This window comes from Bos javanicus, chromosome 25, assembly GCF_032452875.1.
Source record: "Bos javanicus breed banteng chromosome 25, ARS-OSU_banteng_1.0, whole genome shotgun sequence".
Classification (NCBI taxonomy): Eukaryota; Metazoa; Chordata; class Mammalia; order Artiodactyla; family Bovidae; genus Bos; species Bos javanicus.
Window position 1 is genome coordinate 25,075,609 of NC_083892.1, and position 23,738 is coordinate 25,099,346.

Below are 23,738 nucleotides of genomic sequence, written 5' to 3' on the forward strand. Positions count from 1 at the left end.
TGTCTGAGTCTTTTACAACCCCATGGACTGTAGGCCGCCAAAGCTCCCCTGTCCATGGGATTCTCCAGACAAGAATACTGGAGTGGGTTGCCATTTCCTTCTCCAGGGGATCTTCCTGACCCAAGGATTGAGCCAGTGTCTTAAATCTCCTGCATTGCAGGAGGATTCTTTACCACCGAACCTCCAGGAAAGCATAAATATATAACTAGTTCCCAGTTAACACCCTGGAGAAGGAAATGGCAACCCACTCCGGTATTCTTGCCTGGAGAATTCTATGGACAAAGGAGCCTGGTGGGCTACAGTCTATGGCGTTGCAAAGAGTTGGACATGACTGAGCGACTGACAAATACTTCCTGGTTAATGACTAATCTAGGCTATCAGGAGTCTTCTGCTACTGTAAGAGTTCAGTTCAGTTCAGTCGCTCAGTCGTGTCAGACTCTTCATGACCCCATGAATCGCAGCACGCCAGGCCTCCCTCTCCATCACCAACTCCCGGAGTTCACCCAGACCCACGTCCATCGAGTCAGTGATGCCATCCAGCCATCTCATCCTCTGTCATCCCCTTCTCCTCCTGACCCCAATCCCTCCCAGCATCAGAGTCTTTTCCAATGAGTCAACTCTTTGCATGAGGTGGCCAAAGTACTGGAGTTTCAGCTTTTAGCATCATTCCCTCCAAAGAAATCCCAGGGCTGATCTCCTTCAGAATGGACTGGTTGGATCTCCTTGCAGTCCAAGGGACTCTCAAGAGTCTTCTCCAACACCACAGTTCAAAAGCATCAATTCTTTGGCGCTCAGCCTTCTTCACAGTCCAACTCTCACATCCATACATGACCACAGGAAAAACCATAGCCTTGACTAGACGGACCTTTGTTGGCAAAGTAATGTCTCTGCTTTTGAATATGCTATCTAGGTTGGTCATAACTTTCCTTCCAAGGAGTAAGCGTCCAGTACTATAAGAGTACTGGAAAGAATATTCTAGAGCAGGCATCTCTGTGCAGTTGTGCAGGAATAGCCAAAGGTTAACTCTTATAAGTAGAATTAATGGATCAAAGAGGATGTGATTTTTTAAAATCAGTGTTCCTAATTTGTCTTGTAATGGTGAATGAGTGGGGCAGAGTTTTTTGTTCAGGACACCTTGTGGAATTCTGGCCAGATTTGAGTATGGCTGCCCTTGGCTGAGGCACCCACACTCAGTAGCCTCATCTGTGGTTCCCTGGTCCACTTTTCTTAGCAGGGAATGGGAGCAGGGTATTGTCCTGAAAACACGGGGGCATGTCCAGCACCTCGGTCTCCTGGGCCCTCGGCCCCAAGCACCTGTCGTGGCCAATTGTAGGAGGCCAGTGATTCTTCTTGTAAGTTTCAGACCGCGCCAGCCTGCAAACAGCAGACCCTTCCCTTTGCTCATTTCAGTTCTCAGTGTTCTTGCAGCTTCAGTTTTCTGCGGGGATCAGGAACTGCCTCTTGCATATTTACAGATCTCCACTGCTTTGTTGAAAATGTTAAAAAAAATTTTTTTTGAAAAGGAAGGGAGAGGGAAGAAAAGACAGTGGAAGCTAATGGTGCTGCATTACAAGAGCCTGTCCAGTGCAACAGCTGACATTCCAAATCTATACTTTTCTTGGAATGAAGCCTTTTAGTTCACATTTCTGGGCAGAGAGGAGTGAGATTCATTTTACATCCAACAGCTAGTTGCATTCCCTATGGTGAAGTTAGTCTTTCTGCTTCTCGTGGTCTTGGTCTCTGTAGCTTTGAGAACTTGGACAGTGGGGCCTCTGATGACATGAACAGCTTCTGATTTCTATAGGGGCAGGTCAGTCACATGGTGGGTTTAGAAGCAGCATAGCCAAGTAGTTGAGCCTGTGAACCCTGGACCCAAACAGCCCGGATTCCTAGGCTCCTGCCATCACTCAGGCAAGATACCTATCCTGTCTGTGGCTTGGCTTACTCTTCTAAAGAGTAGGAATATGGGCTTCGCCTGCCAAGGCGGTAGACATGGGTTCAATCCCTGATCCTGGAGGATCCCACGTGCCTCGGAGCAACTGAGTCTATGTACCACAACTATTGAACCTGTGCTCTAGAGTCCAGGAACCACACCTACTGAGCCCATGTGTCGCAACTACTGAAGCCTTTGCCCCCGGAGCCCTAGCTCAGCAACAAGAGAAGCCACTGAAATGAGAAGACTATGCACCATAGTTAGAGGCTTCCCTGGTGGCTTAGCTGGTGAAGAATCTGCCTGCAGTGCGGGAGACCTGGGTTCCATCCCTGGGTCGGGAAGATCCCCTGGAGAAGGGAAAGGCTACCCACTCCAGTATTCTGGCCTGGAGAATTCCATGGACTGTATAGCCCATGGGGTCACAAAGAATTGGACCCAACTGAGTGACTTGTGCTTTCCCGCTCTCCACAACTAGAAAAAAGCCCATGCAGCAACGAAGACCAAGTACAGCCAAAAATAAATAAATAAAATCATTTTTCTTTTATTTTTTCAAAAAAAGAGTAGGGATAGTATAGAACCTACGGTCTAGTGGTGACGTAAGGATCCAGTGAGCTAATGCATGTAAAGTGCTTAGAATGGTGCCTGGTACTTACTAGGAGCTGGATACGTGTTGAGTATTATAATTTAGGACTGGTATTGTAATTAGTATTATACTGAGGGCAAAATGCCCTGTTTAAAAAGCTAATCCCTTCCGAGTCAGAGGTGAGTGAGAACTCTTGCTAAGAAAAAGCAGGACACAGATTGGTCATTGTTCCTCGCCCCTTCAGTGCGATGGAACAGCACGTCATCCCTCTTGTGAGAATTACCTTGCCCTTGAAATCACCAGCCTACTCCCAGGCCCCAGCCATCAGGCTGTGAGCTGCAGGAAACGTGTACGCAGCTGCTGAGCCTGTAACCCAAGCTGAACAAACGGCAAGGCCAAGAATCGAGCTTCAAGAAGCAAAGAGAATCAATTTCTGATAAAGTGCCAGGAAGGAGATTGACACGTCTAAAACCTTCCTGGTATCAGCTGAGCTTCCAACACAAGATTAAACTTGAAGAAAAAAACCCATCAGAGAGCTGCAATTTGTGACCAGAAGGAGATAATGTTGACAGCTTCTTCCCAAGTCAGGTTTGGATAAGCAGTGTGCCCTTCACCAGAGCATCAAAATTTTCTATATCCTCAAATCCTAGGCATTAAATTGCCCTGAGTCTCCCTTTACCTCTCCACCCCGCCTCCCCAATCACTTTATAGAATGCAGAATATGATGAGAAAAGAAAATGATACTATCCAAGTGAAGGAGGTTCCTGCAAATTACTAATGAAAGGTGTGTGTCGTGGTGAATAGGAGCCCAGAACTATTGCCCAGTCTGGGAACACCTCTGGAGGAGCAGGGCCAGGGCTGTAAGAGTGCCAGGCCCCCGGGGCTCCCGTCCCAAGTTACCGTGGCTGACCGTAGGCACACCCTTGCTCCCTGCTCTGGGCCTCCGTTTCCCCTGCAACCACCCCAGGCCTGATAAGAGCTGACATCAACTTCATCAGGGCCCACAAGCCATGTCTCTGAGGCTCTGTTCAAGTGATAGTAGCCCTCCTCAGCCCAGCTTCAGGGCTTCTCTGGTGGTCCGGTGATCTGGTTGCCATGCAGGGGACACCAGTTCGATCCCTGGTTGGGGAAGATCCCATATGCTGCGGAGCAAGTCAGCCTGTGAGCCACAACTAGTGAGCCAGAGTGCAGCAACTATTGAGACCTGCATGCCGAGGGCCTGTGCTCCACCGCAGTGAGAAGCCTTCCTTTCTCAATCCAGATGCTATAAGTTAACTTTCCACTTTTATGGGTTTACCTAAACAAATATAACATGCTGTAACATCTGTTAGGCACCTTCCTTAGCCCTTCTCGGTCTCCTTAGCTCTAAAGTGGACGGTGTTCGTCCTTCCTCTCCAGATGTCCAAGGGCTCTCTGTGGATAAGGAAGATATACATGGGAAGCCCAGCCCCGCTCGGAGGATGCCCTTGCCTTTCACACCAGGCACTTTCTCTCTCCTCCCCACGGATCCTGCTGCTGGGTCAGAACTAGACAGGGTCCCAGACTCCTGGGACCACAGGGCTGGGCAGGTGAATGAGAAGCTGGGGCAGTGACTGCCAGATAAATGAAAGCCTCAGTTTTCTTGCCCGATGACCCAAGATAGTCTGACACTGGCCTTCCCCAGCTAAGCACTGTTAATGATGGCTACATTCCCATTTGTTGTTGTTGTTTTAGTCACTAAGTCGTATCCAATACTTTTGGACTGTAGCCCACCAGGCTCCTCTGTCCATGGGATTTTCCAGGCAAGAATACTGGAATAGGTTGCCAATTTCCTTCTCCAGGGGACCTTCCTGACCCAGGGATTGAACCCAAGTCTCCTGCATTGGCACGTGGATTCTTTTGCCACTGAGCCACCTGGAAAGTCCTGCATTCCCCTTGGAGGCTGCTGAAGAGATTATATGCCCCTCCTCACCCTCCGCTATGTGTAGGAAAGTCCAAGAAAGTTCTCAGCTTCTTTCTACTTTGATGGCCTTTTGCTTTTTCAATATAGAAGCCTAAACTCTTGCAAAAATCTCTTTGAACTGCCCATGCTCTGTTGGTGCCCTGGGAGATGGCTTGGCACATGAGAAACGGAATGGCAAGAGTGATCAAGGGCAGGGAATCAAGGGCTTTGGTTTGCATCCTGGTTCTAACTCTTAATTTGCTGTGTGGTCTTTGAAAGTGAAAGTAAAAGTCACTCAGTCACGTCCGACTATACAGTCCGTGGAATTCTCCAAGCCAGAATACTGGAATGGGTAGCCTTTCACTTCTCCAGGGGATCTTCCCAACCCAGGGGTCAAACCCAGGTTTCCTGCATTGCAGGTGGATTCTTTACCAGCTGAGCTTTCTTGGCACTTTACATAACCTCTCTGTGCTTCAGTTTCCATCTGCGAATGGAACTGAAAGCATGGTACCATCTCATGGGGCTGTTGAGAGAATTAAATAATACATATGAAGTACTTAGAACTGTACCTGTAAGTCCTGTTTAAAAGTATGTTATTGTTATTTGTCCAGTCCCACCGCTGGGTCCCATTCCAGAATGTTCCATCAGCTGGGGTAGCTGGGGGAGGCAGTGTTGGTGTAGTTCATATCTGCAGGCATTGACCTCAATGGGGCTGGCTCCAGACATTTTAATGTCTTTTTGATTCCAGAACTAATGCATGCCTATTGTAGAAAAATAGAAGAGGCTTAATGCTACAAAAATTCATCCTTATCCTACCATCTGTAAAGTCACTATTTTTATTTATTTTTTTATTCCCTTCTCAGTTCAGTTGCTCAGTCATGTCCAACCCTTTGCGACCCCATGGACTGCAGCACGCCAGGCTTCCCTGTCCATTACCAACTCCTGGAGCTTACTCAAACTCATGTCCACTGAGTTGGTGATGCCATCCAACCATCTTATCCTCTGTTGTCCCCTTCTTCTCCTGCTTTCCATCTTTTCCAGCATCAGAGTCTGTTCCAATTGGTCAGTTCTTTGCATCAGGTGGCCAAAGCGTGGGAGTTTCAGCTTTACCATCAGTTCTTCCAATGAATATCCAGGACTGATTTCCTTTAGGATAGACTGGTTGGATCTCCTTGCAGTCCAAGGGACTCTCAAGAGTCTTCTCCAACACCACAGTTCAAAAGCATCAATTCTTTGGCACTCAGCTTTCTTTATTATCCAACTCTCACAGCCATACATGACTACTGGAAAAACCATAGCTTTAATTAGATGAACCTTTGTTGGCAAAGTCATGTCTCTGCTTTTTAATATGGTGTCTAGGTTGATCATAGCTTTTCTTCCAAGGAACAAGTGTCTTTTAATTTCATGGCTGCAGTCACCATCTGCAGTGATTTTGGAGCCCAAGCAAGTAAAGTCTTTCACTGTTTCCATTGTTGCCCCATTTGCCATGAAGTGATGGGACTGGATGCCATGATCTTCGTTTTCTGAATGTTGAGCTTTAAGCCAACTTTTTAACTCCCCTCCTTCATTTTCATTAAGAGGCTCTTTAGTTCTTCTTCACTTTCTGCCATAAGGGTGGTGTCATCTGCGTATCTGAAGTTATTGATATTTCTCCCGGCAATCTTGATTCCAGCTTGTGCTTCTTCCAGCTTGGTGTTTCTCATGATATACTCTGCGTATAAGTTAAGAAAGCAGGGTGACAATATACAGCCTTGATGTACTCCTTTCCTGATTTGGAACCAGTCTGTTATTCCATGTCCAGTTCTAACTGTTGCTTCTTGACCTGCATACGGATTTCTCAGGAGGCAGGTCAGGTGGCCTGGTATTCCCATCTCTAAGAATTTTTCACAGTTTATTGTGATCCACACAGTCAAAGGCTTTGGCATAGTCAATAAAGCAAAAATAGATGTTTTTCTGGAACTCTTTTGCTTTTTCAGTGATCCAATGGATGTTGGCAATTTGATCTCTGGTTCCTCTGCCTTTTCTAAATCCAGCTTGAACATCTGGAAGTTCATGGTTCACGTATTGCTGAAGCCTGGCTTGGAGAATTTTGAGCATTACTTTGCTAGAGTATGAGACAAGTGCAATTGTGAGGTAGTTTGAGCAGTTTTTGGCATTGCCTTTCTTTGGGATTGGAATGAAAACTGACCTTTTCCAGTCCTGTGGCCACTGCTGAGTTTTCCAAATTTGCTGGCATATTGAGTGCAGCACTTTCATAGCATCATCTTTTAGGATTTGCAATATCTCAACTGGAATTCCATCACCTCCACTAGCTTTGTTCGTAGTGACGCTTCCTAAGGCCCATTTGACTTTGCATTCCAGAATGTCTGGCTCTAGGTGAGTGATCACACGATCATGGTTATCTGGGTCATGAAGATCTTTTTTGTATAGTTCTTCTGTGTATTCTTGCCACCTCTTCTTAATATGCAACTATATATATTTCAGGCTTAGGATCATACTAAAGGACAATTATAAATGCCTACCTTCCATTTCTTTTTTAGTTACTTTTTTATTGCGGTATAACTTCCATATGATAAAGGGGACAATCTTTGGTGTACAGTTTTATGAATTTTATGAGTGCTCCTGTGTTACCACTACCCACGTCAAAATACGGACCATTCCTAGCGATGCAGGAGGCATCTTCATGCCCGCTCCCAGGTACTGCAGCTCTCCAGGAGGGGGACCACTGTCTTGGCTCTAGTGGTATAGATTAGTTTTGCCTGTATTTGAACTTCATATAAAAGGATTCACAGAGTAAGCACAATTTTTTGGTCCTTGTTTTGTTTTTGTTGAACGTATCTGTGAGATTCATGCATGTTTTTGTTTTATTTACTTATTGTGGGGTGTGCTGGGTCTTTGTTGCTGCACGCGGGCTTTCTCTCGTTGCAGTGAGCTGGGGTTACTCTCCAGTTTGCCGTGCCCGGGCTTCTCACGGCAGTGGCTTCTCTTGTCGGGGCGCACGGGCTCTAGAGCTCCCGGCTTCAGTAGTTGCAACACACGGGCTAGTTGTAGCACAGGGGCTCGGCTGCCCCACAGCTGAGGAATCTTCCCTCACCAGGATCAAACCCATGTCCCCTGCACTGGCAGGAGGATTCGTATCCACTGGACCACCAAGGAAGTCTTCATCTGTGTTTTTTAAATGTATTAATAGTTTGCTCTTTACCACTGTGGTATTAAACCTTCAGTTATCCTTTTATTAGAATAATTAAATTGTGAATTTTAAAAATAATTTACCTGTCATTATTTTTTTAAATTTCAAGTTTGTTCACTAAATTAAAAAATGTTCTTCAAACATACCCCAACCTAATAACCCTGTCTAGAAATAACCTGGTTTTTTTTTTTTTTACTTTTTTTTTAATTTTTAAACTTTACAAATTGTATTAGTTAGAAATAACCTGTTATTTGTAGAATGTTCACCTTTCTAGACTTTTTCCTGTTTATTACAGTTCTAGTCCTTGTTTCAGTTGGAAGTGCATTTGGCTGCAAAGAATAGGAAACCCAACTAACAATGGCCTACACCAGGGATCAGCAAGCATTTTATGTCACGACTACTCAATTCTGTCATTGTAGTGCGGAAACAGCCATATCAGTATGTTAATTAGTGAATGGGGCTGTGTTTCAATAAAACTTTATTGACCAAAAAAAAATATGTGGTGGGACAGATTTGGCCTGTGGGGTATACTTTTTTGGCCCTTGGGTTAACAATAGGGATTTATTTGGCTCATGTGGCAAGAAACCTAGAAATAGCCTTATAAAAAAAGCCTAAAGATTTATATTCCTACTAAAAATATTTGAGAATGCCAGACTCTCAAACCTTGCTAATAGTGGATATTAACAGCCTATCCTGTTTTTGCCAGTACTTTTTTGTCCTTATTCCTGGGTTTGGGGAAACACCTCTGCCTGATCTTCCAACTCAGTAATTATATCTATATCTATTCTGTTCTCCATTATCTTTAAAAAAGTTATTGATTGATTTATTTTGTTTTTATTTTTTTGTTGCACTGAATCTTCACTGGTGTGCACGGACTTTCTCTAGTGGCAGCAGCTTCTCGTTGCAGTGGCTTCTCTTACTGTGGAGCACGGGCTCTAGGCACGCAGGCTTCAGTAGTTGCGGCACACAGGCTTAGTTGCTTTGCAATATGTGGAATCTTCTCAGACCAGGGATCGAACCCATGTCCCCTGCATTGGCAGGCAGACTCTTATCCACTGTACCACCAAGGAAGTCCTCTTCGTTGTCTTTTGATCTTTTTTTAGTTTTGATGATTAAATGTTTTATTCATGATTTCTTATTCTTTTCCATAGTAGGTAGTTCAAGGAGTCAGTGCCTTCTCTGATTCTTCTGATAATATTAAAAATGTTTGTAATGCCTCTGCTTGCATCGTTATCTCTTTCTTTCATTGTTTGTTTGTTGAATTCACCCTTCTCTTTCATGGTGTGAGTTTTCTTGAAATGTTTGGTAATTTGTGAATATGTGCTCTTCTATGTAATGTGATCTGTTTTGTTGTCTGTGAATGCTTTTTCTTTTTACGAGAGTTTGCTACCAGTGATTATGGGAAGAAGGGTGGAAATTACCACAAAAAATGTGATGCTTGTCTTCTGAACACAGAATTCTTCCTTTTTCTCCTGGATATATCCTGCTGTTCTGTCCCAGAGACCCACAGTCACAGCTCCTACAATCTGGATGGATTGAAGAGCCACTTCTTGGCATCCTCATAGGCATTCTCAACGCATCTCTTTCACCTTTAACCTCAGGTCCCCTCCTCTCCCTGGAGAATGTGTTGCCTCTAGGCTTGGAGCAGCCCAAGACCCCCTTCCCGTGTCACAATCCTCCTTCCGAGCTTTCGATTTGGCCTGCGCTTCTTTTCATTCATCCAGTTCTGTCTGCCAGCTTTTCTCAAGAATTTCTCAACATTTTAAATCCAGCAGTATCACCCGTCCTCATCTTCCTATGAGTTTTATTTTGTTTTTTAAAAATGTTTATTTATTTAGTTCAACGTGTTAGCTGCTCAGTCGCGTCTGACCTTTTGCGACCCCAGGGACTGTAGCCCGCAAGGCTCCTCTGTGCATGGGATTCTCCAGGCAAGAGTACTGGAGCGGGTTGCCATTTCCTTCTCCAGGGGATCTTCCCACCCCAGCAATGGATCCCGGGTCTCCTGCATGGCAGGTGGATTCTTTACTGTCTGAGCCACCAGGGAGGTTGCATGAGGTCTTAGTTGCAGCAGGTGGGGTCTTTTGCTGAGGTGCGTGGGCTTCTCTCTAGTTGCGGTGCCCAGTCTCCAGAGCCAAGGGCTCAGTAGTTGCAGCACATGGGCTTAGTTGCTCCATGGCATGTGGCATCTTAGTTCCCAGACCAGGGATCAAACAAACCGAGTCCCTCTATTGGAAGGCAGGTTCTTAACCACTGGATCACCAGGGAAGTTCCTTATGAATTTTAAATGGTATCATTTCTATGGACTTGGGTAGCAGAGGCTGCTGTGTGTACTTGCTCTTGGTCTTCCCAGCTTGATTCAGTCTCAAGGTGACTTCTTATTAAGAGTTTTTACCTTCCTGGTCACCTTCATCTGGACAAGTTCATTTTTCTCTAAAAATACACTGTCAGAACCAAACTGAGTATTCCGACTATGAACAGATCAGTATAGACCATGGAGATGGAGTGTACTTTCTAGGAAGAACTGGGTTCCCATACTAACTCCGCTCTCTGCTACACTGGTCAAGTCCCTTCACTCACCTAAGCCTCAGTTTTCTCACCTGTCAAATGGGAATAACACCCCCTCATAGGTTAATGAACGTGTCAATTGCAATAATGTGTCAAGTGTTTAACGTGGGGCCTGGCACACAGTAGGTGCCGAAACGTGTTAGTTCCCTTCTTCCCTCTGATCCTGACAAAATTTCTAACACGCATCGTGTGTGCTATGGTTGTGGCATGCTTTTGGCAGCCACATCGCCCTGTTAGCTCATACTGAATACATTAGCTAAAAGCCCTGCCTTTGTCTCGTGAACTTTTCTCAAGCAGACTTTTCCAACGCCTCTCCTTGTATAGGACCTTTACCCTGGCCATGATGCGTTTTATCAAGCCATTCTTGATCCATCTCTAGCCTGTAGAAATTGACCTGAACCCAGATGCCGTCATCCAGTTTATTCCATGTGCCACCCATCTGAACGTCATCTGCCGACTGAATAAACAGCCTTCAACAGCCAGATCTGGCCATTGATAAAATTATGGCCTGGGATAGGACCAAGGACAGAACCCCACGGCATGCCACCCTTCAGGGGAGAGTAATTTAAGTGACTGAGCAGGATGATTAATCTGTCTAGTTCCTGTAATAGTCTGTCCTTGTGACTTGATTATAATAATAATGTTAGCAACCATGTATTGGGTGTTATTTACAGGCCAGGCACTGAGGTAAGCATTTTTCATATATTATTTTTATTTTTCTTACAACAAGTCTATAAGGTAAACATTTGTCTTACTTAGGACTTGGTTGTAAAAAATAAACTCCATCTAGCTTTTGCAGTACTCTTGCCTGGAAAATCCCATGGACAGAGGAGCCTGGTGGGTTGCAGTCCATGGGGTCTCAAAGAGTTGGACATAACTGAGCGACTTCAATTTCACTTTTCACTTTTCACTTTCATGCATTGGAGAAGGAAATGGCAACCCACTCCAGTGTTCTTGCCTGGAGAATCCCAGTGATGGCGGAGCCCTGTGGGCTGCCGTCTATGGGGTCGCACAGAGTTGAACACAACTGAAGTGACTTAGCAGCTTTTGCAGAACAAGGACTATATCACTTAATTGTTGTTGTTGTTTAGCCACTAAGTCATGTCCTACTCTTTTTCAACCCCATGGACTGTAGCCCGCCAGGCTCCTCTGTCCATGGAATTTTCCAGCAAGAATTCTGGAGTGGGTTGCCATTTCCTGCTCCAGGGGTCTTCCTGACCAAGGGATCGAACCCACGTCTCCTGCATTGCAAGTACATTCTTTACCACTGAGCTACCAGGGAAGCCCATATTACCTCATTACAAGGCTCTAAAGGGGAAGTGCTCCCCAGAAGCCAAGGGCGGTGATGTTCCTGGGTGGCATGATGACAGAAACGGTGTCAAGAATGGTGAATCAGTGCCTGGGGCCCTCTGGGTTCCAAAAGTCCTCTATGGCTCTTATCTTTACATCTGTCAGTATCTGTCCTTTTTTAATTTTTTAATATTTATTTATTTGGCTGTACCAGGCCTTAGTTGCAGCATGTGGGATCTAGTTCCCTGACCAGGGATGGAACCCAAGCCCCACTTGGAGTCTTAGCCACTGGACCACCAGGGAAGTCCCTGTATCCTTCTTCTCACCTGGTACAAACCAGCTTTCTGTTTCTTGGTTCACCTAGTAGACAGTAGTCCCACTAGCACCTCTGAGTTCATGTTCCCCTTTTCGAGAAAGCAGTCAGATCTTCCCTGAGCCTGTTCATCCCAGTTCCCCAGGATTACTGGCCCTGCATGGGGACTTCCTTTAGCTCAGACAGTAAAGAATCTGCCTGCAATGAGGAGACCAGGGTTCGATCCCTGGGTTGGGAAGATCCTCTGGAGAAAGGAATAGCAACCCGCTCCAGTATTCTTGCCTGGTGAATCCTGTGGACAGAGGAGCCTGGCTGGCTACAGTCTGTGAGGTTGCAAAGAGTCAGACACGGCTGAAGGACTCACACTACCACTGGCCCTGCCTGGATCAGATGCCTGCTCCCAGGCAGCACTGGGGTCAGCTGTCTGGACATGACCTCCAGGAGTCTCGCGCTATGACCTGGTGGCCGTGGGGCCAGCAATGTCCAGAGTCCTGCCCCGTGTCATTTGTACATTTTACAAGTGAAGAGGAGACCCAGAGTCACATGGCAAGTAAGTAGAGGTACCAAGACTTAATCCTGGTCTGTCTGATGCCAAAGCTGGTGGTGTTGATGCTCTGCTCCTTATATCGGGCCATGTGGTCCCAGGGTGGCCCCTGTGGTGGCCTTGGTTAGGGCTGGCCCATGTCCCAGCCTGGGGAGCTTGAGCACCCACCTTTTGCCTCTCTGTAGTTCAGTCGCAGATCAGGACTCTGAGGTTCTTGGTTAGTTGGTTTGCTTGTTTTATTTATTTTTTTGGTGATTCGGCAGATGCTTCAGCTCTAGTCCTCACAGAACTCAGAACTTTGATGAGGGACCTGATGCTTCAGAGGTTACGCACAGACTGTGGAGTCCAGTAAAACTGGGTTCAGATTCCCGTTCTGCCACTTTTTCACTGCTGGCTCTCTGCCTCGGTTTCCATAACTATTAATATGAAATGGAGGTGATGCTACCTACTTTATCTGTTGGTGTGATGATTCAGTGAGATGCTAGAGGTAAACCACACGTGGCCCGTATAGACCAATCAATTCTATTGATGTTACCAGTTAATTAACTCAGAAACAATGGGAAAGGCACAGGAATCCAAAGGAGAAAGGCTTTTTCTAGAGAAGATTTTTTGTTGTTGTGGACCATTTTGTAGAGTCTTTATTGAATTCGTTACAATATCATTTCTGCTGTATGTTTCGGTCTTTTGACCACAAGGCAGGTGGGAATCTTAGCTCCCTGACCAGGGTTTGAACCTGCACCCCTTGCATTGGAAGGCACAGCCTTAACCATTGGACTGCCAGGGAAGACCCCTAGAGGAGATAGCCTTTTATTCGTCGACAGGGTAGGGAGTGAAAGGTAGATTGGTCAGGGTCCCAAGAGGAAAATGATGTTGAAACTTGAAAAGTGGAGAAGAGGATTGAGGGAAGGGCCAGTCTGGTAAGAACAGCTACAGGCATATGAGCACATCCAGCCATGTGAGGGACCCGTGGGTAGTTTATTGTGATAGAAGTGAAATATTGGGAGCAAATGGGGTTGTGAAGCTGGGGTCCGATCGAGAAAACATTACTTATTCGTGTGTCCATTTGGCAAATATTTGTCGATGACTTGCTGTGTGCCAGCCATTGCCCTGGGTCCTGTCGGTTCTGCAGTGAACAGAACAGGCACAAATCTGCACGTTTGTGGCACTTACTCCCAGTGGTTAGAGGTAGGCATTAAGCAAATAGATAAAATACAAAGGGAGTCAGAGGGGGAAAAAAAAAACAGGCAGGGAAGCAGAGTGGGGGCTGCTAGGAGGGTTGTTATGTCACATAGGCCCTTGGGCAGAGACTAAAGGAGGGGCAAGGGGAGAGCTTTGGGCAGAGAAGACAGTGAGAATGAAAGGCCTGAGGTTGGCGCTTGTGTGGCTGAGTTAAGGGGGACGAGGGCAGGGTGGTGGGAGGCGAGGACAGAGGGGTAAAGGCCAGTCATATAGAGCCTTGTGGCCATTTGTAAGAGCCTGTGGGCTTCCCAGGCGGTGCTGGTGGTAAAGAACCCACCCGCCGGAGCAGGAGACGTGAGATGCTGGTTTGATCCCTGGGTCGGGAAGGTCCCCTGGAGGAGGGCATGGTGACCAACTCCAGTATTCTTGCCTGGAGAATCCCCTGGACAGAGGAGCCTGGTGGGCTACAGTCCATAGGGTCGCAAAGAGTCAGACACGACTGAAGTGACTGAGCACACACAGGCTATTGAATGAGTGGGGGGGAACTCATGGGACATTTTCACTGACAGAGGGCCAGGACCGGACAGGTTTTAGCAAGATATGCTTCCTGGCTATGTGGGGAGAGTAGACAGTGGGGAAGGGCAGACGGGGAGACCCATCAGGGCTGCTGCAGAAGGTCTGTGGAGGTGACAGTGACTCGGGCCGGGGGGCAGCAGTGAAGGAGAGAAGGCAGTGGGTGCAAGACAGAGTCACTTGGATCTGTGGCTGGACCCGGACATGGACCCGGAAAGAGAGGAATCAAGAAGGACTTTAAGTTTTGGGCTGAAAAGCAGAGAGACTGGTCTTCTCCTGCGATGGGAAAGAGTGGAGACAGGTTTTAGGAGGAAGATCAGAGATTCAGCTTCAATGCTATGAAGACCTGTCAAACAGCTGGAGCAGACTTCCCTGGTGGTCCAGTGGTTAAGACTCTGAAGTCTCAAGGCAACAGGCATGGGTCCAGCCCCTCTTTGGGGAACTAAGAGGGATGGCCAATAATAATAATAATGAAGGTAGCTGAATATGGGATTCTGGAATTCAGAGGAAAATCCTGTCAAGCTGTATCCATCTGGAATGTAGAATCATTGATTCTATTTTGAGAAGAGAAGTAGGGTGGATGGAGGTCATTAGTTATGCAGGTAATATAAGAAAACAACATCCCGAAGAAAATATTTTTAACCTGTTAGATCAGCCCACAATCCCTTTTGCTGATTGCCACCCCTTCCTAATCCCCAGTCTTCCCCTCCTGGAGTAACTGTTGTCCCAGGCTGGGCATGCCTCCTTCCAGGCCTTTCTCTGTGCATCAGCATACCCCAGCGAATCCATAAACTGCATGTAGTATCTTGGGAGCGTAGTATTTTAACAAAATGGCAACATAATGAATGTGTCACATGTGCTTTCGTCACTTGTCATTTGCCCCTCTTCTCTGAACTGTGTCTTAGAGATCCGCCCTCGGTGTTACAAACAAGCCTAGCTTTTTAAAAACTTGTCACCGTATGTTATGGACAGACTGTGGGTTATTCAGCCGTTTTCCAGATGGAGGGCATTAGCATTTTGCACATTCCTCCTCCAGCACCTGTGTGGGTCTCTCTGGTAGATTCCAGGGATTGAACTGACTGGGTCTGAGTAGATTGAAGCTAGGCAGGGTTTTGTTTTGTCTTGTTTTAGTGGAGACTGCCACGCCGCTCCCCGAAGTGCCTCTGTCAGCTTCCTCACCAGCTGTGGTAGGTTTTTAATGAGGGAGGCCACGGGGATCTGTGCTTTAAAGCAAAGCACAGTGGTGGGCTGTGGGTTGGAAGGAACGAGCAGGAAGCCAAGAGACCAGGGAGTCTCTGGGCTGCTGATCCACTCTTGGGTTTCCCTGGTGGTTCAGCAGGAAAGAACCTGCCTGCAATGTAGGAGACGCAGGAGATGCAGGTTCAATCCCTGGGTCAGGAAGATCCCCTGGAGGAGGGCATGGCAACCCACTCCAGGATTCTTGCCTGGAGAGTCCCACGGACAGAGGAACCTGGTGGGCTACAGTCCATAGGGTTGCAGAGTCAGGCACGGCTGAAGCAACTTAGCACGCACTCACGTTCTGCTCTTAAGAACCCAGATTTTGGGGGAGACACAGGCTACTTTTGGGGCTGAGATGGTCCCCTTCCCTTCCTTTCCTCTTGGAAATAGATTAGCACAAATGAAATGCTGCTGTCCCGCAGCCTGCATGCCTGGCTTCTTCCCTGTCAGCCAGTTTCTATTTCTAGCCCTCCTCACCAGCCAGAAGTCATTCTCTTCTGACAAAGACACCAGTCAAGACATTATAAAATCGCTGTTTTTATTAGAGCAGACCAACTCCTCCATCATCGAGACCCTTATCCTGCCACCAGCCTGGTAGCATCCTTGCCTGACACGCTCGACGGCGCGTTCAAGGGCTGGTGCATGACCAAGGTTGTGTTTGTCACTAGCCTGGCGCCTGTTGGAAGAGTGTGATCACAGCCCCACTCCCAAGACAGACGGAATCCTACAGCCAGCTGCTCTCCTGTTCCTACACTCTCCTGTTCCTGCATGGGGAAAGCAAAGTTGTAGCCTCTGAAAAGTTACGTCATCTTTTCTTTGCCTGAATTTCAGGTGGGTGTTAACTTTGTATAAATTGCCTTCCCCGTTAGCTCAGGGAACTAGGTCTAGGGTCTAAACTTCAAGTTTAGATTTTGTGCGCTCATAATTAGAAACTTTGAAATGTTTCTCTTCAGCATCATCTTCATTGCTAACCTTTATCAAGAATGTATTACACAGCCGGCAATATTTTAAATGTTTTGTGTTTATAAAGTAGGTGCTTTTAATTACCATCCCACATTTTTTTCCTTTTTTGCATTTTTAAATTGAGATATTTTATGTAACACAAAATCCACCATTTTAACCTGTGCAATTCCTGGACTTCCCTGGTGGTCCAGTGATTAAGCCCCCGAGCTTACACTGCAGGTGCCACAGGTTCGATCCTTGGTCAGGGAATTAAGATCCCGCATGCCTTGCATTAGGCTTCCCAGATGGTTCAGTGGTAAAGAATCTGCCTGCCAAGCGATCTCCCATTGTATGGATATGCCAACAGCCTGTTTTTCCTTTCACCCATTGAAGGACAGTTGGGCTGCTTCTGCTTTGGGGCTATTATGATGCATGTCTCTAGGACCACATCTCACTTTGACAGCTGAGGAGACTCGGACACCAGCGTCATTTCTCACTCAAACAAGCCGGATGGGATTCTTACCCAGGTGCCTGGCTTCACAGCTGAGCCCTCACCACCCAACTTGGCTGTTTAGCTGACGAGTGAAGGTCTAGGAATTCTGGACCTATGCCGCATTCGTGGCATATTGCCTTCGCGGCAATTGTGTTTCCAAATTAAATATTGAACCCTGTGGTCCGAGGAGTTCATTTTGGGGGACTTGGGTCTGTCCTGTTTGAATCATCACCACTGTGGGACATCCTGGCTAAGCCAGGATTGTTCATTCAATTCAAAATGGGTTTACCAGTGGTCTTTGATGTAATTGACTCAGTCCTGCCCTGGGAGTTCATGGTCAAGTAACTGACATAGGTTCCCAGGATGCAGACTCTGGGATGGAATTGCGTGTCCAGGAGGCTGATTTGAGGCGGGGGGGGGGGGGGGGGCACTCTCAGGAACAACTGGAGGAGGAAATGCAACCCACTCCAGTATTCTTGCCTGGAGAATCCCATGGGCAGAGGAGCCTGGTGGGCCACAGTCCAAAGGGTCACAATGAGTTGGATACAACTGAGCAACTGAGCAACTGGGCACACACACTCAGGAACAACACCTTTGTGGATGAGGGAAGTAGGACTGGGCACAGGGAGGAGCTGAACTGTGATGCCAGCCGTGCCGATCCCCCAGGGAGTGGTGGGGATGGGTGGCCCTGGCAGAGGTGCTCCCAGTCGAGGCAAGGAGCCTGGGTCTCTGTTCCTTTGTCAGCAGTCAGTATCAGAGATCAGACATAACCCGGTATGAGAGGGGCTTCTCCCTGGGAAGGGACACAGCTCCCAGCAGCTAGGGACGTGACCTGGGCTCACACCCGCTATACACATCTAGCCCCACATCCATGGTGGCCCAGATCAATTCTCCGACAGAGAAGGGTCTGTGAAGATGCTGCCGCACACAGCTAAATGGAGGGTGTAACCCAGCCTGGGGTGGGAGTGATCAGGGAGGAAGGGTCATCTTAACTGTGCCGTGAAGTGGATCCCAGACCTGCATGTCCACTGCCAGCCCACGAACTGCTCCTCTTGGGTGCCTCAGTGTCTCTACCCGACTGCCCCAAACCCAGCTCAGCCCTGCGCCTCCTCCAGCCTTGACCCCCTGAGAAGGGCACTGCCATCCCTCTAGTTACACAGGCTGGAAGCTGCAGTTGGTTGGTTGCTCAGTCGCTAAGTCGCGTCCGACTCTTTGTGACCCCATGGACTGTTAGCCCGCCAGGCTACAGTTTTCCAGGCAAGAATAACTGGAATGGGTTGCCTTTTTTCTTCTCCAGGGAATCTTCCCAACCCAGGGATTGAACCCTTGTCCCCTGCATTGGCAGGTGGATTCTTTACCACTGAACCACCAGAGATGCGGCAGAGTCATCCTTAATACCTGTCCTTCCTTGCCGCCTTTTTCCAGACCATCACCCAGTCCTCCATCCTCACGTTCAAAATATGTTCTCCCTGCCTTTTCCTTGTTGCTGACACCTCTTGTCTGATCACCCACAGGAGCATCCTCCCAACACCCCCACCCAGCACCCACTTCCGCTGACTTTCATTCCAACCTCTCATCCCAACATCGCCCCTCTGCCCCAGTAATCCCACGCAGCTTCCCATTGGTGTGGGGTTAAGAGCAAAACGCCCTTCTGTGGCCCACATGGCTTTGGTGGTCTTGCCCGCCCGGTCCCGAGTCACCCGCTTGGCTCCTGTGCCCCCCATCTCCAGCCCCTCTGTTACTCCGTGTCCCTTTTACTCTCTGCTCTCACCACGTGGCCTCCACATGTGCATCCACTTTGCTTGGAGCACACACACCTCTGCGCCTCTCAGTTAACTAGCTCATCCTTCACGCTGCAGGTCTGTTGTCGCCCCTCCATGGAGCATCAGCTGACCTCCCAGCCACAGTCATGTTTCCCTCTGAAAACCAATCAGTCCTGAATATTCACTGGAAGGACTGATGCTGAAGCTGAAGCTCCAATACTTTGGCCACGTGATTTGAAGAGCCAACTCTGTGAAAAAGACCCTGATGCTGGGAAAAATTAGAGGCAGGAGGAGAAGGGGGCAGCAGAGGATGAGATGGTTGGATGGCATCACTGACTCGATGGACGTGAGTTTGAGCAAACTCTGGGAGATAGTGAAGGACAGAGGAGCCTGGTGTGCTGCAGTCCTTGGGTTCGCAAGGGGTCAGACATGACTTATCGACTGAACACCAACAAGGCATCACTCACCCACCTCCAGAAATGGTTGATGATGTACATTTGGTGGTGGGGCCCTTTGCTTAAAGTTGGTCCTCCTCCCTAGACCATCTGCTCCGAGAGGCAAAGGAACTGTCCCCATGTTGAAGAGGAAGTGCTCAGTCAACCTAAAGAGAGGGAAGGGGAGGAGGGAGAAGAGGGGGACTGGGCGGGGAGAAAAAGATCCCAGTGCCACACGGCCAGGGACGAGATAGGGGCGAACCGTCATCTCCTCTACGTGCCTGGATCTCTGGGACCTCACACGGCAGAAATCTTGACTAGTGTGTGAGATGACATCTGTTCCAGGACCCTGAGTTCCACCCACTGCACCACCCTAGATTTGAGCAGGACATTTCACTCCCCACCGCGTAGCACCCGTCATCAGCACAAACAGGCTTTGCCCCTCATGAGGCTTTGAGCTGGCCTGGAAATGTCAGAAGCCAGGGGATCACCAGTGTGCCCTGACCACTCCTCTCGTCCCAGCCTCAAGACGGCTCCCGGGTCTCCTGGTGCTGGGCCTTTGCATATACTGCTCTGCCCGGATGCCCGCCCCGTCCCTCCTCTGCCTGCCTCCACCCACTTCTGAGCTCCCTGCAGCCGGCATCCTGACCTCTCCTCTGTAGAGCCCGCCCAGCCCCGAGCCACACCGGGCACCCGTCCTCTGCACCCACAGCTCCCGGGCCAGCACCCCCCCAGCCCCCCACCGCCTCAGAGCAGTGTCTGTCAGTCGCCGCTCCTCCAGTTCCTCAAGGACAAGGAGCTGATCTTCCTTCTTTCATCTCCTTCTTTCCCTCCTTGTCCCTACCTTTCCACAAATTCACCGCCTCAGCCCCCATGGGCCTGCCATCCCAGTAGGAGAACCACAGACAAAACAAACAGAGGTAATTCCAGAGCGGGGAAGTGCCGCTGCCACGTCGAGGAGGCTGAGAAGGCCGGGGACAGTCAGAAGGGGTCCCTGGAAGGGCCCCATGTGCCCGCAAGAAAGAGGAAGCATTCCCAGCCGGGGAGACCACAAGTACCCCGGCCCTGAGAGGAGAGAGGCACGGCCTCTTGGAGAAACAGCCACAAGGGCTGCTGGGCTGAAGGGTTGTGCAGAGTGGGAATGAGATCAGGAGGGTGGTGCAGCCAGATTATTTATCGTTGTCTCTGGCCCTTAGCGCAGCACCCACCCGCTAGGAGAAGCTCAAGGAAACTGTTGGGTCGATGGGGCGGGGCCCTGAGGGCTCCCCCGTCTTCAGCGGGGTGGCGAGGGGACGGTCCTGGGAAGAGAGCGTCCACTTGGGCAGCTCCGCTTGCTGGTCAGGAAGAGTTAGGGAAGGTCCCGTTGATGGATGCACTTGGCGAGAGGTCCATTCCTTTAGAAGGAAATTTTCAGTGGATGTCCCTCGTGGTCCAGTAGTTAAGCATCCACCTGCTAAGGCAGGGGACGTGGGTCCGATCCCTGGTCCAGGAAGCTCACACATGCTGTGGAGCAGCTGAGCCCGTGAGCCACAACTGCGGAGCCCCAGCACCCTAGAGCCTGTGCTCCGCTGGAGAAGCCACCGCGATGAGAATTCCTCGTACCACAAGTAAAGAGTAGCCCTGCTCACTGCAGCTAGAGGAAAGCCCGCCCGCAGCAACAAAGACCCAGTGCAGTCAAAAATAACTAATAAAACATTTTTAAAAAGAAGCTACTCTTTATATATATATGTGAAAAAAAAGCTCTCGGATGCAAACCAAGTGGTGGAGGCGGAGACTGGAGGGAAAATTCCACCCAGGTGACGTCTCTCCTCCCATCAGGCCAAGTGATGGCGCTGTGGGCTTGGAGGCTCTGATGGGCAACAGCCGCCCTGAGTCAGTTTAGTACCAGCCTGGCAAACACCCAGAGACTGTCTGTACAACTGGGCTTGCCCGGGGGCCCTGCAGGCCTGCGTCCCCTCCCGAGCTCTCCTCAGGGTGGACGGTGGGAACAGCCTCAGCCCCTGGCAGTTCTGCTCCAAATCCTCCACTAGCCTCCTGGCTACTTCAGAGTAAGCCCAGAGTCCTCACCATGGCCTCCACCCCCGCCTCAGAGCGTTTGCACATGCTGTTCCTGCCACCTGGAAGCTCCTTTGTCCAGATTCCCATAGGGGTCTCCTCCTCCACTTCCTTCAGTCTCCTCTTGAAAGTCATTTCACCAGAGGCCTTCTCTGACCCGCTGGCTAACATAGTAGCTCCACCCTCTATTCCCTCTGTTTTTCTCGACCTCTTATTTTCCACAGCACTGAGCTTCATTTGATATAATATACCCCCTCCCCTGCTTTTTTAAAAAAATAACCTGTTTCCTCTCACTAGAATGTAAGTTTCTTGAGAGCGGAGTGTTTGATGTGCTCGCTGTGTGCCCAGAGGAGTTGTTCAATAAATACTGAGTGAATGAATGAATTGGAGAAATGAGGTCAGTGCCACCCGCCACTCGGGGTCGTGTGAATGTGGAATTTCGGGCCTTGCGCTTCCCCGCGTGTGGTTTGCATGCCTGCATTGCCCTGCAGGTGGCAAGTAAACATGCTATTTCAGAAGGTCCGTATTTCTCTTTGCCTTCTGTTTATGGCAGGCGATAATGATTTTCCATTTATGGCATTAATATAAAGTTTCCTTTTTGAAGCACGCTCATTCAAGATTAAAAAAAGAGAAAATCTCTGCCTGCCTAAAAGACAGTATATAATGCACATTGCTGTCTTATAAAAAAAAGTTTTCTGAGAATAAAAAGAAATGTTAATTCTTTTCGAGTGGCTATTGAAAAAGATTTTATAGATAGCTGTGGAAGAAAAAATGGTTTCATAAAGATAGTGTCCTGTGTCCTGGAGTTCAGGAGAAAACCCTAGATTCTGGATCTGCGTGAATATTCTAACCTGAAATGAAGCATAAAATCTCAAGGTATACATGGGTTTCAGGAAATAATGGTGCATAGGTATTTGAGAAATAACCCCAAGTCTTCCTTTAATGATCCATCTGACTTGCGCATAAGCATGTGGTTTTGTCCTTCCGTCTACCCATGGCCATGAGAAACTTTGCTTCAGTTTGTGTTGTTTTGATCCACCTCTAGGGGGCAGTCTCAACCGTTGGTTTAGATCTTGCAACCTAAGCATGCAGAATGTGGAGTATCTGTTGTTGTTTTAAGGATGGGAGTGCATCTGATATGTCAGCAAAAGCCTCAACATACAAGCTCAGAACTATACTTTTTCACTCAAGTAATATGCATTCAGGACTTACTGTGCCGTGTTGGGAAACCCGAATCACTGGGAGAACACTTGGTTGGGTTCTGAAGGCAGAGTAGGAGTTTTGTGCTGTAAGATACATTTGGATCGCCGATTTCTGGGAGCACAGGGCCATCCTTGAGAACATTCATTAAGGTTTTTTTAAAAAAATTTATTTGTTCATTTTTTATTTGGCTGTATTGGGTGTTAGTTGTGGGACACAGGCTCTTCATTTTTTCCTGGGGGATTTTTCACTGGGGCCCATGGATTCTCCAGTTGTGGCTAAGGCTCCAGAGCACGTGGGCTTAGTAGCTGTGCTGTGCTGTGGGCTTAGTTGCCCTCCGCTTGTGGGATCTTAGTTCCCCAACTGGGGATCGAACCCACGTCCCCTGCTTTGCAAGGCGGATTCTTGACCAATTGACCACCAGGGAAGTCCCTCAGGTATTATTTTAAACCTCTACTGAATGCTCCACTGTTGCTAGGACCTGGTAGTGACTTCAGGTTCAGATACCTCTTAGTATTAGTTCTACCACTGCATCACTGAGAACTCACTCAGTGTGAATCACACGCACACACACACACACACACGTGGCTTGAGTAAAGAAAATAATGTGTTAACTCTTGTGACTTAAAAGTCCAAGTAGTGCTGGCTTCAGGTGGGGCTAGATACAGGGGTTAAACATGGTTGAGAAGTTCCCGTTTCTATCTGGTCGTCTATCTGTGTCCTCAATTCTGCTGGCTCTATGTTGGTGTTACTCTTGGACAGATCTCTTCATGGAACATAGAAGGACATTTGTAACTGTGAACCTAATCAGTTGATAAAAATAGCTTCTTCATTTTGGTGACCTTTGTAGCTCACAGCTCATGCATGCATGCTAAGTCGCTTTAGTCATATCTGACTCTGTGCAACCCTATGGACTGTAGTCTGCCAAGCTCCTCTCTCTCTCTATGGCATTCTCCAAGCAAGAATACTGGAGTGGGCTGCCATGCCTTCCTCCAGGGGATCATCCCGACCCAGGGATCGAACCTGAATCTCTTACATCTCCTGCTTTGGCAAGCGGGTTCTTTACCACTACTGCCACCTGGGAAGCCCCCCTTCACAGCTCATATCAACTAATAATTCCAGGGGAAGAGAGAGAGGGGCTTTTCTAGCAGATTCAACCAATCACTGGTTTGAGTCTGTTGACCTGGCTTTGGACACAGCCCTAAACCAGTCACATGACCAGGGAGACAGACTAGCCAGATTAGCCTGGCCTTGGCTGTCCAAGCCTCAGTCATGTGCTCACCCTTGAGGAGTTGCCAGTATGATTTCCACCCACACCATGTATGCTGAGAGTGAGGAGAGATGGTTTCCCAAAGGCAAACCAAGGAGATGTAACTAGAAGAAAATGAATAGGGGCTTCCCTGATGGTCCAGTGGTTAAGACCCTGAGCTTCCACGGCACGGGGCATGGGTCTGATACCTGGTCAGGGAGCTAAGATCCTGCGTGCCCTGTGGTGCAGTCAAAAAAAAAGAAAGAAAGAAA

The 23,738-nt window shown here is 48.2% G+C and overlaps 1 protein-coding gene across 3 annotated transcripts in view; it reads left to right on the forward strand.

Moving 5' to 3' along the window:
* The window catches only part of KATNIP (katanin interacting protein), a 230,706-nt gene that overhangs the window by 28,265 nt on the left and 178,703 nt on the right, over window positions 1-23,738 (forward strand). Inside the window, exon 3 of one of the 3 annotated variants that reach the window (XM_061401489.1) lies at window positions 15,999-16,161. The exons of the other annotated variants lie outside the window; for them this stretch is intronic. The gene's annotated coding sequence lies outside the window, so the exon portion shown is untranslated. The remainder of the gene's footprint in view (window positions 1-15,998; window positions 16,162-23,738) is intronic. 3 annotated transcript variants of the gene reach the window in all.